This window comes from Salvelinus namaycush, chromosome 2, assembly GCF_016432855.1.
Source record: "Salvelinus namaycush isolate Seneca chromosome 2, SaNama_1.0, whole genome shotgun sequence".
In the NCBI taxonomy this organism is placed as follows: domain Eukaryota; kingdom Metazoa; phylum Chordata; class Actinopteri; order Salmoniformes; family Salmonidae; genus Salvelinus; species Salvelinus namaycush.
The window spans coordinates 72,404,532-72,417,572 of NC_052308.1; the positions used below are offsets into that span (position 1 = coordinate 72,404,532).

At 50.7% G+C, this 13,041-nt stretch overlaps 1 pseudogene; it reads left to right on the forward strand.

Moving 5' to 3' along the window:
* The window catches only part of LOC120017941, a 75,689-nt pseudogene that overhangs the window by 30,228 nt on the left and 32,420 nt on the right, over positions 1–13,041 (forward strand).

Here is a 13,041-nt window from a genome sequence, read left to right on the forward strand (position 1 = left end):
ACCTTAATGGTGGCGGGTGAGCGCTGCTTGTCAAACATGAACTGTAGGAAAGAGAGCACACTCTCAACCTGACAGCACACGGGGTCCACATTCTCTGTGGCGCACCATTGTGAAAACATTTTCCATCTACTGGCATAAGTCCTGTATGTGGAACTGGCACGTGAGCCCTGTATGGTTCTGATTACCGAATCAGATAACCCACGGCGCTCTAACCTGTCCCTCTCAGGAGCCAGACCTTCAGTGGCTGGCCGATTAGAGGCAAATGCTCTATCATGCCTGCCGCCTGAGACATCGCGTCCTGTCGATGTGGAATTGGCCAAGATTGCGCAATCGACATTTGAATCATCTCCGCGTACCACGGAGCCCCTGGGCGGTCGGGGGCTATCAATATGATTGACAGCCCTCCTGTTCTCACACGGGCTAGCAGTGGGAGAATGCAGGACAGCGGTGGAAATGCGTACAGGAGAACCTCCGGCCACTGGTGCGCAAAAGCGTCTATCCCTAGTGGCGGTTCGTCCTGGGCTCGTAGAGAAAACCATAGGGGACATTGCGCGTTCACACGTGACGCGAACAGGTCCACCTCGGCTCTCCCGAACCGTTCCCATATTTGGAGAACAACATCGGGGTGCAGTCGCCACTCGTCGTCTCGGGGACCCCCTCGAGACATGAGGTCTGCTCCGATATTCTGACAGCCTGGAATGTGCGCTGCTGTCAACGAGCGAAGGTGCTCGTGAGCCCACAGCCACAATTCCTCCGCCAACCGGTGGAGTGCAGGAGACCTGACTCCCCCTTGGCGATTTATATAGGCTACTGTCGTTCTGTTGTCTGACCAAACCAGCACGTCGTGTCCCCGTAGGGTGGACATGAAGTGGGTCAGAACCAGTAGAACCGTTTCCAATTCCAGGAGGTTGATGTGACGTCCCGATTGGGACCACACACCTCCGACTGCCCGAGCCTGACATGTCCCTCCCCATCCAGTCAGACAAGCGTCTGTGTACACTGGAATGTAGGATGACACCCTGCCTATTGTGACCCCTTGTGCCATTACGCACGGGTCTCTCCAATAGTCCAGGTCCGCTCTGAGCGAGAGGGGAACTGTCAACAACCGACGACGGTGCCTCACTGGGTCCAGTCGTAGTTGAGCAAACCATCGCTGTGTTTTGCGCATGTGCAAAAGTCCCAGCGGAACCACGGAGTGGGCAGACGACATGAGACCCAAAAGTGTCATGACGGAATGCGCCGTCACCATGTGATTCGGATAAAACCTTCTCAGGGCTAACAACAAGGCAGCCCGCCGAGGATCCGAAATTCGCGCCCTCATATTCACAGTGTCTATCTGTAATCCCAGATAGACAATCTGCTGACTGGGCCAAGGCGCACTCTTTTTCCAATTCACAGCGAACCCCAGACGCGTGAGGTGAATCACTGTCTGTGTCGTGTGTGTGATCGCCAGCTCTGCTGACGGGGCCAAAACCAGTAGGTCGTCTAGGTAGGCTAATAGCCTTATCCCCTGACGGCGCAACGGCTCCAATGCCGCCTCCACACATTTGGAAAACGTGCGAGGTGCCAGGGAGTACCCGAATGGCATTCTCGCATACTCGTACGCCACCCCTTGAAAGGCGAAACGCAGAAACTTCCTGTGACGCGGAAGTACCGGCACATGAAAGTATGCGTCCTTTAGATCTATGCTTACACAAAAATCTCTGTTGTGAATACATTCCAGTAGACGTTTTGTCGTGAGCATTCGGAAAGGCCGTTTGGCTACGCTCTCGTTGAGAGTGCGTAAATCCAAAATCGGCCTCACCCCCCCCGTCTTTTTTGGCACTAGGAAATAGGGCGAATATAGCCCGCTGTTCCTTTGCTCCTGGGGAACTACTGTGACCGCCTCCTTCGCCAAAAGTTCCGTAATCTCTTTCACAAGAGCGGCTACTTTCTCTGGCGTCTTCATCACCGTCTCCACCACACCCGAGAACGGGGGTGGAGTTTGATGGAATTGAATGGCATAACCCTTCTCCAGCGTCCGACTTAGCCAGGAGGAGAGGGTGCAGCTTCGCTGCCACTCCCAAAAGTGCTCTGAGAGCGGGAGAGCGCGAAGCTGTGGTACAGACAGTAGGAAGGACCTGTATTCCTCTATGGCCCAAGCCGCCGCTGTCTCCCAACACTGAAGTGGTGGGACAGCCCAAGGTGGGCCCCCTATGAAAGGGGGAGGGAACACTAGCGCGTTCTGTGAGAATCGGGGGCGCCGACACTTCGGTTATGCATGTAACCTTGTGGTTCCAGCCCTCCGTGAACTCAGCACGGGTCTGCGCTACACTAATTGAGGCGTTGGCCTGAATTAGTGCGCCGTCTCCCAATAGCGACTGTTTCAACGGCCCACTATGGGGTTGTGTACACAGGCTGCTATTAAAACTCCTTTCTACTTCACTCCTCAGAGTGTGTAGTGTTGGGTTTTTATGAGGTATAGCATGACGGCTCATTACGAGCGTCCGTCTTGCTTTCCCCTTTCCATTCCCACTCACGTCCCTCTGTGTGTACTCAGCTCCGCAATGGGCTGAGCTACACACAAAGTGGTGAGAGGAAGAGAGAGAGATAGAGCGAGGAGGAATCTGAGCGGTCTCAGTTTTGTTTTGGAAAAGAGGTTCTCTTGTGACAAAGTCAGATGGAACACATTCTTTATTAAACACAGACACAACTCCTCCATCCCTTTGCAGGGGTGGGGGGTGAACAGTGGGCGCCCTCACAAGAAGTGCAGCGCTCTCTCCCGTCCTCTCCCCCTCGTCCCGTCATGGCCGTCGCCTCTTCTGACTGCCTCTCGGCTGCCAGGGCGACGAAATAAACGGGGTCTCTCTCGTCGGTTTCACCGCCGCCTTCTCTGGTGCTGCCGGAGGGGCTGGGCCCGCTCTAGGTACTCCAGGTGCGGCTGCTCGACGGGCTCTCCGTCTGGCCGTAGACCCTGGTCTACTGGATACGGTGGAGCGATGGGGATCTTTCGTAGCTGTTCTAGAGCTTCCCGCCAAAGGCAGGTGTCTAGCCAGCTGCTTTCTCTCCTCCTCAAGCTTCCCAAAATGCGCCGTCGCATCAGTGACGGCGGCTCCAAAGAGACCGCTGTCAGAGATGGGGGCGTTCAATAGGGCGGCTTTGTCGGTCTCCTTCATAGCCGTCAAAGACAGCCAGAGGTGTCGTTCCATTACCACCGAAGTGGCCATAGATCTCCCCGCACATACAGCCGATGCCTGTGTGAGATGGAGAATGGCGCCGGAAATCTTCGACGCTTCCTCCATCTCCTCTCCCGACAGCCCCTCTCTACCCGTGGTCAGACGGGATAGAGAGGCTGCCAAGAGGGCAATATTATTCGCTGCTGCTACAGCCTGTGTACTAAGAACAAAGGACTTCTCAGCCAGCTGTGCTGTGAGACGGTCCTTAGTCGTTGGTAAAGTGGGTCTCTTGGCAGACGGCCAAGAGCTCGAACCTGGCACGAGGTACGCCGCTAGGGCGGCCTCGAGCTTAGGGATCTCTTGAGGCCGTTGTCTGTCAACGTTAGTGAATGGAATATACGCCTTCACCGGCGCTCTGGCCGTCAAAGGCGTTTCCCATGCACCCTCCACATACTTGGCGAGCGAGGGCATGGTCGGTGCCAAAAGTACCGCTGCCCGTCTTGGTCTGGAATAGGGGCCGCCCACCATTAAATCAACTTCCGAAACGGAGGGAATGGGGGGCAGTGTAATTTCCAGCCTGCTCGCAGCCCGCTCAATGAGCCCTGTAAAATCAGAGCGCAGAGAGGCTACTGCGTAGGAGGGGGCTGCTGAAAATTCAGAGCCCGTCTCATCCTCGCCTAAGGATGAGAAAATCACCTCTCTCTCCCTAGGGAGGGGGTTATTTTCAGCCTCGGTCGGTAGACTGGATTTATTCGGAGAATAATCCAGACACTTCCCAACATCCTCATCCTCTCTAGAGGCGCTGTCATCATGTGACGCCTCAGAGTCTGAGGCCATCATAGACAACACGTCCTCGAGAGGGAAATCCTCATTGAAGAATGCCCATCGCTGTTTCCTCTCCTTTAAAGAAAGGAGTGAACAGCTTGCGCATTCCGGAGGATTTGTGAGGCCGCCCCTAGCGTGCTTTGCACCTAAACACACAAAACAAAGTTCGTGCTGGTCCAAAGCCGCCATAGTGGAGCAGCGACACTGAGCTCTTAAAAGAGCTTTTGGGGGTGGAAAAGTGCTCATTGAAGGACGACGTCTACAACAGGATATCGACGACGGGTTCGTCCTGAGATTCTTCTCTTCTCTTCAAGGCTTCTTCAGTCCAGTCCTGTCGCTGAAGATAATGGGAGGCTGATTGAGGGGAAGCGTCCCCTTATATAGGGACACCTGTACTCCTATTGGCTGCAGGTGCGTGCATCATTTTTTTCTCAGGCTATTCGCTGCCTAGGCAGCAGGGTAAACCACTAGGAGCAGAGCTCCCCTATGGGGCGGAGCTCCACGATGTAGAACGTCGGTTGTTGACAGTTCCCCTCTCGCTCAGAGCGGACCTGGACTATTGGAGAGACCCGTGCGTAATGGCACAAGGGGTCACAATAGGCAGGGTGTCATCCTACATTCCAGTGTACACAGACGCTTGTCTGACTGGATGGGGAGGGACATGTCAGGCTCGGGCAGTCGGAGGTGTGTGGTCCCAATCGGGACGTCACATCAACCTCCTGGAATTGGAAACGGTTCTACTGGTTCTGACCCACTTCATGTCCACCCTACGGGGACACGACGTGCTGGTTTGGTCAGACAACAGAACGACAGTAGCCTATATAAATCGCCAAGGGGGAGTCAGGTCTCCTGCACTCCACCGGTTGGCGGAGGAATTGTGGCTGTGGGCTCACGAGCACCTTCGCTCGTTGACAGCAGCGCACATTCCAGGCTGTCAGAATATCGGAGCAGACCTCATGTCTCGAGGGGGTCCCCGAGACGACGAGTGGCGACTGCACCCCGATGTTGTTCTCCAAATATGGGAACGGTTCGGGAGAGCCGAGGTGGACCTGTTCGCGTCACGTGTGAACGCGCAATGTCCCCTATGGTTTTCTCTACGAGCCCAGGACGAACCGCCACTAGGGATAGACGCTTTTGCGCACCAGTGGCCGGAGGTTCTCCTGTACGCATTTCCACCGCTGTCCTGCATTCTCCCACTGCTAGCCCGTGTGAGAACAGGAGGGCTGTCAATCATATTGATAGCCCCCGACCGCCCAGGGGCTCCGTGGTACGCGGAGATGATTCAAATGTCGATTGCGCAATCTTGGCCAATTCCACATCGACAGGACGCGATGTCTCAGGCGGCAGGCATGATAGAGCATTTGCCTCTAATCGGCCAGCCACTGAAGGTCTGGCTCCTGAGAGGGACAGGTTAGAGCGCCGTGGGTTATCTGATTCGGTAATCAGAACCATACAGGGCTCACGTGCCAGTTCCACATACAGGACTTATGCCAGTAGATGGAAAATGTTTTCACAATGGTGCGCCACAGAGAATGTGGACCCCGTGTGCTGTCAGGTTGAGAGTGTGCTCTCTTTCCTACAGTTCATGTTTGACAAGCAGCGCTCACCCGCCACCATTAAGGTGTTCGCGGCAGCGATTTCAGCTTGTCATGAGGGGTTTGACAGAGACACTGTTTTCAGTCACCCTCTAGTGAAACGGTTTCTATTGGGGACGCGGCGGCTTAGGCCAGTGGCTAGAGCCACGCTACCACAGTGGGATTTAACGTTGGTACTCGAGGCGCTCTGTGAGACGCCGTTCGAACCATTGAATCAAATTCCCCTCAAGATGTTGTCTCTGAAGACGGCACTGTTGCTTGCCTTGACTACAGCCAAGCGTGTCAGTGATTTGTGTGCTCTTTCGACGAGACCCGACTGCCTTGCCATAAACGGCGACTTGAGCAGAGCGGTGTTACGTCCTAACCCGGCATTCACGCCGAAGGTTATTAAGAGCTCATACAGGTCGCAGACTGTTGAGCTATGGGCTTTCTCCCCCCCTCCTCATGAGGAGCTGAGAGAGGAGAGACTTCATCGCCTGTGCCCGGTGCGCGCCTTGGCGTGCTACGTGCAGCGCACGGCGATGATTAGGTTATCACCTCAGTTGTTTGTGTGTCACGGTGCTAACGCACTGGGTAGACCACTTTCAAAACAGCGGCTATCTCATTGGCTTTGCGAAGGCATTGAGATGGCTTATGAGGCGGCAGGGCGACCAATGCCTCATGGCGTAAGAGCCCACTCCACTCGTGGAGTAGCGGCATCTACGGCACTTTTCAGAGGAACCGGGGTAGAGGATATTTGTGCAGCGGCGTCGTGGTCGTCACCGTCTCCTTTTATCCGATTCTACCTGTTGGACGTGTCGTCTAACTCTCTAGCTCGTTCTGTACTCAGCGTAGTTGAGGGCAGAACTTGAGTTAAGAAAGGTTGCAGGACTAATGAGATGTGTTCCCATTAGGTCCGCTCCTTTTTTGACAGAAGAGAGAGAGACATACACGTGTAACATGACCTTTGTTTGACACTGTCAATACAACAGGGAATGTCTAGACTGCCACCAGTGTGTCATTGTGCTGGGAAATAGTACTGTAACCTAGTGTTACCTGACTATTAGACCGGTCACTAAAGTTGAGAGAATATTGAGGCATCATCTATCTGCTGAGGCAGAATAGTTGGCCTAAATTCTATCGTCTGCCCACGAATCATTGGCTCTGCCTATGCATTGAGTGTGGCGGGTTACACTGAGGAAGCAGTGAGCATGTCTTCTAAACTGGTTCAGCCTGTACTCAGTTTTGCTGAGGTGAAGGCTAGAATTAAGGCGGGAAAACACTGGATTAATGGACAGGGTTTCCATCAGGTCCGTATTTTCTCCTTTATTAGAAGGACTGCAGGACATGACTCCTGGCCGAATGGCACAGTTGAGTCATGTGTTAAATCTTGCCCACCAGTCTATGACTGTGTTGGGCAGAGGGATTAGGGATATAGTTCTGTAATGGGTATTACAGTACTATTAGACCAATCTGTATATCAATAGAGTTGAGTTCATCTATCTGTGGTGCAGTTAGTATGACTCATATTCTATGATCTGCTCACTAGTCATTGGCTTTGCCTTTAGACTGAGTGAGCGGATTAGATCAAAGACACAGTACATGGTAATTTAGTGTGGTTCACTATAAATTGCAGTACAGTGGGATTTGGTCGCAGCCATTGCTGAGCTGACCTTTTCTTAAGTGGGAAGTTTTTTGGCTCGGCAGGGAGTACATTTTGGGAGCGTTTCGCTCCGCCTTAAACCACTAGGAGCAGAGCTCCCCTATGGGGCGGAGCTCCACGATGTAGAACGATAGTTACCGGAGTGTAACTCCAGTTCTATGAGTGGAGCGGAGCCCCATAGGGCTTAAGGCCCTGCCGACCCCCAGTCTCACAAGTGACGAGCATAAACTGTCTCCTGTGGTAATTGACTTCTTGAACAGTGATGCCCTCCCACCTCCCTCAAACAAAGACATCTACAAAGAAATCCTACGCAATAAACCTAATATCCAACTGCAAAAGCTCATCCAGATGAGAAGAGGTGGAATCCTTGTATTTGTCAAGGATATCCACTCCATGAACTCCCTCCTCTCCCCCTGGCCCACAGGGGCCTTCAATGGGGCAACAATAAAGTGTAGGTTGGCACAGAGAGGTAACCAAACCACCCAAGACAACAAACTCACTAAACAGCTAATCATCAAGGGCATCCAAATAGAAACCACCAGCGACGAAATCCAGCAGGAGTTGGAGAGGCAGCGCATTACAACCACTAAAGTATACAGGATCGTCAGCCGAGCCACACAGCAACCGACTACTTTCATCCGTATTCACCTCAGCAACCCGGACGACGCGCCTGGCCTACTGCTAGAGGGGTTCTACATGAACTACTTCCACTTCAGGGTGGAAAAAGCACGGCCACCCCCCACCAGCATTAAACAGTGCTACAAATGTCAAGAATTCAACCACATATCCATCGACTGCAAAAACCAGGTCAAATGTCTGCGATGTGCTGAAAACCACCACCATAAAGAGTGCCTAAAAGAGAAAAAAGATGCCAGCTGTGCCAACTGTGGTGGTGCCCACTCATCGGTCTCCAGACAATGCCCCACCTATCTAGCCCTCACCACCACCAAGGCCACCAGGGCTACTACCACCATCAGCGCAGCCACTACCAACCATCTCACAACACCAAGCCTCTCCGGCTCTCAGCCTCTCACCAACACCATTCACCTGCAGGAGGATCTGAAAGGAATATGCAGAGACGAAGAAATGGTAAAAAGAGTTATGGACAGCATAAGGAAACACAGAGACGGCCCCACTTAACTTTGAGTCGCCTTCTACAGCCCTAACTACACTGCAAATCAAATGGCTACTCCAACAAATGTTCTACATATCAACATCAGAGGTTTAAGGAGAAACAAGCAGGAGCTGAAGCAACTGCTTCTAGAAAAGCAAACCAGCATTGCCTCTATCAACGAAACCTTTCTAAGTACTAATACAAGATTCCGTATTCCTGGTTTTAACATCCTAAGGAAGGATCGACTAGAGGGATGCAGAGGGGGTGTGGCACTGCTTTTAAAGGAAGGAATCGAGTACTCTGAAGCCGTTTTCAACCTCACCAAAGAAGAACTCAACAACAATGAGTACACTGCAGCAAAAATACTCCTAAATGCACAAACAACTCTTCTGGTAGCAACCATATACTGTCCACCCGCAACAACACCCTCCGAAAAACTGATCGCTGCCCTTGCAGACAACAACGGCCACACCATCATAATGGGAGATTTCAATGCCAAGCACACCGACTTCAACTGTAATACTACAAACCACTCGGGAAGAGTATTAAGGGATATCCTCGACAGCACAAACCTGGCCATCCTCAACACCAACGAGCCCACACACATCCATTCATCAAACTCCACGGCAGACATCCTTGATCTTGTCCTCTGCTCCCCGGACTTGGCTGCTAAACTCCTTAGCTTTTCCGTCAGCCATGACGTGGGAAGTGACCACCTACCTGTCCTTGCCTCCTTCTCTCTCCAACTCCAACAAGCACCCGAAAAACAAAGATACAACTACAAGAAAGCAGACTGGGAAAAATACAGAAAATGCATTACAGGCAAGATAACAAATATTGCAATAACACAGAACCCCACGGATTTGGACCAGCTGGCTGAGAGAATAGGGACTATCCTCATCCAGGCCCGGAAAGAGACCATCTCACTTACCACCATCAGACCACCACAACAACAACTCCCACCACATATCCTCAGCCTCATCAAGCAGAAAAGAAAGATCCGGAGAGACTTTATCAGAACAAGAGCACCCAACCTGAAAACAGAAGTTAATCGGTTGCAGAATCACATCAGACACCAACTCACCCTTCACAAACAGAAACAGTGGACTGCCTTTTATTACCAGCTAGATGCAGACACCAACCCTCGGACCTTCTGGCAAAAAATCAAAACAATTAACGGAGACAAAACCAATAATATCATACCTGTGCTGAAGTCTCAAAACCAACTCATCGAAGACAACGAAACAAAAGCAATATTATTCAGAAACCACCTACAAAATGTTCATTCCTGTCCCGACGATCCTCTCTTTGACAAAGACTGGAAAACCATCGTCGACAGAGAAATACAGAAAACAGTGTACACTCCAAATCCGACACCAGTAGACCATCCTCTCACCCGCTCTGTTAGCATTGAAGAAATCAAGACTCACCTGAAAAAAACAAAAAACAAAGCACCAGGGGAAGACAACATTGACAGCACACTCATCAAACAAGCACCTGATGAATACCTGCACCTCCTTTCTAACCTCTTCACAGCATGTCTCATGGAAGGCTACTTTCCCCTACCTTGGAAATCTGCAGTTGTTACAATGATCCGCAAACCTGGCAAAGACCCATACAACGTCACAAGTTATAGACCAATCAGCCTCCTCAGTCATGTCGGGAAGCTGTTTGAGAGAGTACTCACCCAAAGACTAAGCGGCCACACTGAGGAAATGGGCCTCCTTGGAATCCACCAAGCTGGCTTCAGGAAAACAAGATCAACCACCGATAACATTCTAAGACTGTCAGAGGACATCCTTCGGAACTTCAAGAAAAAAGAACTTACCCTGGCAGTTTTCTTTGATATAGAGAAAGCATTTGACAAGATGTGGCACAATGGACTGTGTTACCGGCTTGCAGACTCCAATCTCAAGCTACCGCTCTCCATCAGAAACATCATCACCAGCTTTCTCCACAACCGTACAATTAAAGTGAAGGTCTCCACAGCAATATCCTCACCTTTCACCCCTGAAGCGGGTGTCCCACAGGGGGCAGTTCTAAGCCCGCTACTTTTTCTACTCTACATATCAGATATTTACTACCCTCCACCCACCATAGGTCAAGTCTCACAGTTTGCCGATGACCTCTGCTACTGGACCAGCTCCAAATGTCCTCAACTCGCAGCAAAAAAACTCCAGAAGCCTATTGAAATGATCGAGACGTGGTCTAACATGTGGCGAATAAAATTGAACCCACAAAAAACCCAATGTGTCCTCTTCACAAGAAGCACCAGCAAAAAGACCAGGAAACCCATAGATCTCAAACTCTACGGTGAAACAATAAAAGTAGAAAAAGAAGCAAAATTCCTTGGAGTCACCTTCCAGAAGAACATGACCTGGACAACCCATATAGCGAACATAGAGAGAGAGGGACGAAAAAGACTAAACCACCTAAAAACGCTGTGCGGAAGAAAATATGGAGCCTCACCTCAGACAGTGCTGAAAGTCTACATCAGCTACATCCGATCCCTCTTTGAATACGCCCTACCAGCCTGGATAACAGCTTCACCGCAGCAGATGAATCGGCTACAGATAGTCCAAAACATGGCAATAAAAATGGCTTACAGACTACCAAGATACATCAGCAATCACTACGCTAACAGCATATCTGGACTGACATCAATCAACAACAGACAGACAATCATTGGTCAGAAGTTCATCAACAGAGCCACTCACAACCCATCATTGAAGGAAGCCGTGGGACAGGCCAAATGGACCACAGATACACCCATGTCCATAATGCTGAAACTGACCTAGAAGAAGGGAAAAAAGAAAAGAAAACAAAAAAACAATAAACAGAAAAATACAAACAAAAAAAAATACTAAAAATACAAAATTCTCAAAAAAATATAATCAATCGTGTGTGTATGAAAATGTGTAGATATATGTGAATGCACTCCTTAGCGCCCCCACCCCTCTCCCCCTGCACAGTTGTGAGCTATACTTTTAAGGAAGTTTTTATCTTTTTATTTTAAATTTTTATTTTTTCTATTTTTTATTCTCTATTTTTTCAAGCCGGGAAAAGAAATGGGCGAAACTAATCGACACCCATTCTGATAACAATCTTAGGGCATTTAGCCCCGGGGGATGCCTTGCTTGACCATACCCTCCTTCCCTGCTCCTGGCCTGCCCTGCCTCTTCCACCAATCCAATTGTTTCTTATGGACAGAAAAGAGCAGAAGCTCTGAGCTGTCCCATCAGGTCCATTGTCTACTAGGTCTGACTCCTGGTCGAATGGCACAGTTGAGTCATGTGTTAAATCTTGCCCACCAGTCTATGACTGTGTTGGGCAGAGGGATTAGGGATATAGTTCTGTAATGGGTATTACAGTACTATTAGACCAATCTGTATATCAATAGAGTTGAGTTCATCTATCTGTGGTGCAGTTAGTATGACTCATATTCTATGATCTGCTCACTAGTCATTGGCTTTGCCTTTAGACTGAGTGAGCGGATTAGATCAAAGACACAGTACATGGTAATTTAGTGTGGTTCACTATAAATTGCAGTACAGTGGGATTTGGTCGCAGCCATTGCTGAGCTGACCTTTTCTTAAGTGGGAAGTTTTTTGGCTCGGCAGGGAGTACATTTTGGGAGCGTTTCGCTCCGCCTTAAACCACTAGGAGCAGAGCTCCCCTATGGGGCGGAGCTCCACGATGTAGAACGATAGTTACCGGAGTGTAACTCCAGTTCTATGAGTGGAGCGGAGCCCCATAGGGCTTAAGGCCCTGCCGACCCCCAGTCTCGCTGAAGATAATTTTTCGGGAGGCTGATTGAGGGGAAGCGTCCCCTTATATAGGGACACCTGTACTCCTATTGGCTGCAGGTGCGTGCATCATTTTTTTCTCAGGCTATTCGCTGCCTAGGCAGCGGGGTAAACCACTAGGAGCAGAGCTCCCCTATGGGGCTCCGCTCCACTCATAGAACTGGAGTTACACTCCGGTAACTATCGTTTTTCGTAGCTACGTAGTGACCAATTTTGCCACTCTTTGCCCTATGTCATTACTGCTAGTGTATTTTCCCCTCCTTTGTAAAACCTTTTGACTCTAGACATACATACATCACTCTCTTTAGCAGATCATATCGCAGCTACAATTACGCAAAGTAACACGTGCAATACGTCGCTTTTCTTTCGATGTTAAGAACCAGCGCTTATTTGCACTCACGGCCGGCTGTGATACAGCCTGGAATCGAACCACGGTCTGTACGTCGACAACATACATGGTGGGAAATGGAACAATTGTGCCTTTTTGACGAAAATATGGAGGTGGCTCTTAAAAGAGCCTTTGGGGGATTTTGGAGATCAGGTCATCGTTTAAGCGCGCTCTCTGCGAATACGACGGGCCAGCTGGATGTCCTTGGGCATGATGGTCACCCTCTTGGCGTGGATGGCGCACAGGTTGGTGTCCTCGAACAGGCCGACCAGGTAAGCCTCGCTAGCCTCCTGCAGGGCCATCACGGCGGAACTCTGGAAGCGCAGGTCGGTCTTGAAGTCCTGGGCAATTTCTCTCACCAGGCGCTGGAAGGGCAGTTTACGGATCAGCAGCTCAGTGGACTTCTGGTAACGACGGATCTCTCGCAGAGCCACGGTGCCGGGCCTGTAACGGTGAGGTTTCTTCACGCCGCCGGTGGCCGGGGCGCTCTTGCGCGCAGCCTTGGTGGCGAGCTGC